This window comes from Mus caroli, chromosome 1 (assembly GCF_900094665.2).
Source record: "Mus caroli chromosome 1, CAROLI_EIJ_v1.1, whole genome shotgun sequence".
Lineage (NCBI taxonomy): Eukaryota > Metazoa > Chordata > Mammalia > Rodentia > Muridae > Mus > Mus caroli.
The window spans coordinates 122,432,180-122,436,887 of record NC_034570.1 but is presented as its reverse complement, the minus strand read 5'-3'; positions in this window follow the sequence as shown (position 1 = coordinate 122,436,887).

Here is a 4,708-nt window from a genome sequence, read left to right as displayed (position 1 = left end):
TGGATTACATTGATGGATTTCCATATATTAAGCCATCCCTGTGTTTGTTTGTTTTTGAAGAGAAGGTGGCAGCTTATAAAATTCTTTAAAATCCTTAGAATGCATTCACATATATACAAAATATATCTGAAAGCACAGACATGGGTAGTTAGTCCTCTTCATCTTTGGATTAAAAAGTTCAGTATCTCAATGAGGGTAGTTTCCTAATAGAAAAATGTATTCTGGGACAAGAATAACCATCTCATAGTGTATTACAATTCCAAAAAACAGGGACCATGTTGTAGAACCAGAGTTGGGTCAAGGTAATAACATCTTGACTAGAATTCTATGATTATGTAGATCTTGTCATTAAAGTAGTTTAAAATTGTGTAAGTTTAAAAACTCATTTTATTTGTCCTAAAGAAAGATTTAGGAATATTGGCTCTCTATTGGTTTACCTATAGTATACTTTGGTCTTTTATAAGAATTTGTTTCATGAAATTATAGTTTTACTGGGAGCCAAAGAAAGCCGGGCCAAGTTAACATCAATATTAGTTTACATAAGCACTTACTTATGAGGCAATTTGGTACTAAGTAAATTATGTCAAGACAAACTAGAATCATGCACAGACAGTTTATATAAACATATATAATATCATACATAAGGTATATTTTAATAAATCAAGATTTTAAATGTTATTGTTAATTGGGATTACATTTTCTATGTCTTCATTGTAAAAGAAAAGCACAAGAGAGATCTTCAGTAAACAAATGTCTATTAATCTATATATGGTTTAGCCTTAATAAGAAACAGTTTTTTATTAAGAATACTTTGAAGAAATCATGTGAATTCTATGTTACCCATTATATAATGAAAAATAAAAATTTGTATAAGTATATATTTATAATTTGTTTTTTAAGGGAATTCTTATCAACATCTATGACATTAAGTTTATTCATTTACTTATTACTTGTTTGTTTGTTGTTTGAGACAGGGTTTCTTTGTGTAGCCCTGGTTGCCTGAGAACTTGCTCTATAGACCAGGCTGGCCTTGAACTCATCTATCCTCCTGCCTCTGCCTCTGGAGTGCTGGAGTTAAACATGCGTGCCACCACTGTCTGGCTATATTGACTGTTTTTATCTCCTTACTGACCTAGTTTGGCTTGAGGCCAACCTTATTAGACCTTAGAAGAGCCAAGGAAACTTTTCTCTAGCTTTCATTTGATTGACAGGTTGACGCTGATCTTTTTATCATAGGTTCTTTGCCAGTGAGTATGTTTCCAGGAGACAATAATGAGTTGCATTTTGCTCTTTTAATGAATTCAGATAGTCTGAACCTTTAAATGGGGCATTTGTGTCACAGGTTGTTTTTGAGGGATGTTTGCTAGTGCCTACGGCTTTGTTAGCGGTTGTTCTGACTGACTGGATTATTGCTGTTTGTCTCATGTTACAGTTTTCCTGGGCTACTGTGTTTGATAAGATGGATTCTTTCCTAGCTCTCCTTTGTTTATCTATGCATTTCATAAAATCAATTCTTTAGTTTGTTTTTCTGAATATGCTTTTTTTTCTTTTAGTATGCTACTTGTTTAAATGTTTTCTTTTGGGGGGACTTAATAATTATTAATAAAATAATAACATGTATATGAGAGTGTATGTCACATGTGTGCAGGTGCCTGTGGGGGCCAGGATAAGGTGTCAGATGGCCTGGAGACGTAATAGACAGCTGTAAGCGGCTAGTTGTGTGTGGTGGGAAGTGAGCTTGGGACCTTTGGAAGAGCAGAACAGGTTCTTAGCATCTGGGCCATCCCTTCAACCCACTTTCAGTGGTTTCTGTAGTGATAGCATAGTTGTTGTGAACAGCTTTAGTTTGCAAATGTCCTTATTTTTTTCCCTCATTTTCAAGAGGTAGCTTTACTGGACATAGCCACTTGATTGACAGGTGTGCACATTCAGGACACAGTGCTGCCAGATGTCCATGTATCCCAGTTTTTCGTGTTGCTGATGACACAGCTGATGTTATTCTATCGTGTTTGCCTTTGTATGTGGGTTGGCATTTCCCCCTTAGAGCTTTAGTAGAGTTTCTTTGCTTTGCAGTGCTGACATCTTGACTATGATATATTGTGGTGTGTGAGAGAAATTCTTCCTATTTGGGGCTCTAAATGCCTCTTGTCTTTATATGATTATTTCTTTTTATAGCCTTGGGAAATTTCCTACCATAAATTTATTGGAGAAACTAATTATGTTTTTAGATTTTTTTTTTTTACCTCAACTTTTCCTTCTTTTGTGAGGATGCTTTGGTTTGGTCTCTTGAATGTGTCCTGGGTTTTGGTCAGGCTGACTAACTTTTCTTTGTATGTCTGAATGGATTATCATCTTTAATTTGTCCATCCCTTGGTAGTCTTTCTTCTTTCCTTTCAGGCATGGCTTTGTTTAATGTTACGGTCCACTGTATTTTTATTTATTTGATTGATGCTTTGACTCCCCACCATTTTGTTTGGCTCATTCTCAGACTTGCGCTGAAGTGTCTCTGTGCTTCTGTCTGTTTTTCACCTTGCTCACCTTTTCTTATTTCTCTAACTCTCTATTTCTCTAATCTCTTGGTGATTTCTTCACTTCATTCATCTGCTTCTTTGTAGGACTCTGAAACATGTCCACCACTTCATCTACCATCACCTTTGGCTTCTGGTTTTGGGGAACTGTTGTCTTGTGGCTGTTTTCTTATAATTGCTTTGTGTGTGTGTGTGTGTGTTGCACTTCCATTATGATGGTTGGTTGTAGTCCCTGCCTTTTTTCTTCTTTTTCACATTTCCAACATTCTTTGATTGACTTTTTTTCAAGCACCTCTGGTGAGCTGGTTTTGCGTTGATGCTTCCTGAACCATTCATTGAGAAGGGATGCTGACTACAGTGGTAGATGCAAAAATGGGCATCAGTCTTGGTGTGAACTTGCAGTAGTGGGCACTTGTCCTTTTTCTTGTGTTCTTAGTCGGGTTTAGGGACAGTGGTAGTAGGGTACAGACTTGAGAAAACACAGTTAATAGGCTTTGAGAGCTAAGCTAATTAGTAAGGGAGTCAAAGGAGGAGGAAGTAAATAATTAAGAAGTTAAAGGAATGGGGGAGGAAAGATACAAAGTTTAAAATAAAGGATAAATATGGGTCCAAGGGATAAGGAATACTGGAGAAAATGTCCTAGAATAGGTGCAGACCAGAGGAAAGACAGCCATAAAAGCCTATTTAGATGAGACAGAAGCTAAAACAAACCAACCAAGCAACTGAAGTACTGAAGCAAATATTTAAAATTCCAATTCTAATGCACTGCTAGCATAGAATAGTAGTCCATATTTCTCGCTGGTTGTGGTGGACACAGTTCCTCCTACCCTCAGCCATCTTATACCACAGTCTGCCTGTGGGCGATGGCTTCAAACATCATATGTCTTCCATGCTGAAAGGGGGCTGTATGACATTCTCCTTTCTCCAGGGCCCTGCCTGCCAGCTGCAGCTTCATCTCTGGTGTGCATTGGGGGTTTTCTATGATAGGGTGTGGAGGGTACACTCACACTTGTGTTTATGGTTGTTGCTGGGCACCCTCTTTCTGGTTCTTTCTGACCATTTTTATTCCTCTTCTCAGACAGCTCTTGTCTAAGAATTCTTATGATCAGTAGTGGGATTGTGCCAGATTCAGCACACTGCTCATTTTCTCTCCTTCTCGTTTGCCTAGGCGGTGGGCAGAGGAGCTGTCTTCCTTATACTCCTCAGGCTAGCTGCCCTCTGAGTACTTGCAGGGAGGCTCAGCTTAAGTACTGTCTCCCACTACTGTTAACCCAGTCCCCATAGTTCTGTGATGCTCTGGCTATCTTTCTGTCCACAGAGAGTCTAGCTCCGGCTTGCAGCTTCATAGTCCAGCCAGTCTCTCTTTAGCTTGTCTTTCTTATGGCAGCTGGGTTCAGCTGGGAGCAGCACTTCCCTGGCAGCTACTACTGAACGCGGCCTGGGGTGAGCACTGAGAGTGGCTGTGGAGCAGCCGCTCCTGGCTGTTTTGCCATGATGATTTTTTTAGAGGTCACCATGGCTTATTTTTTCTCTGTTACCTGTTTCATTTCCCCACGGTCCTTTGTGTCTTCCTGATGTTCTTCTGGCCTTTCTCTCAAAAGAATTTGTTGCATGTAATTTTAAAAACCATGCTTCTGCCTTTCCTGGGAGCTCGGCCCTTGCTCTGGCCCCTTCTGGTTTAGCTCTGAGATCTGTTGTCTCCAGCCCCACTCTCAGCTTGCCTGGGAGCTGTGGCACTCCACCATTTAGCTTCGCCAAGCCTCCAGCTACCACCTTTGTCAGGGACCAGTGACCCTGCAGCTGCTGCTCACACTTGGGTCCCTTCCGTTTCCTTTTGTTCCTCCAGGCTTAGCGCAACCTAGCCGCCATCACTGACCCGGCTTCTCTTGTCTACCTGCCTTTGCTCCTGGAAGGGTCGAGTTATCAGCCCCACCCAAGATCTGTGAATCCACGGATAAAAAACACACAGCTTTATTACTTTAGAACTTGCCGGCTAGCACAATTGCTGAGCACAGAATCTCCTGCCCTCAACTTTTCAGCTAGCCTTCTCGATCTCCTTGGCCATCCTCTGGTGGCAGAGGCTGCTGGTTCTAGCTTCCCTGAGATCTGACATGATTTTCTTCTCGTTCCAGAGCATGGCAGAAAAGCCCTTCTCTTTTCCTTCGTCTCCTTTTCCTCCT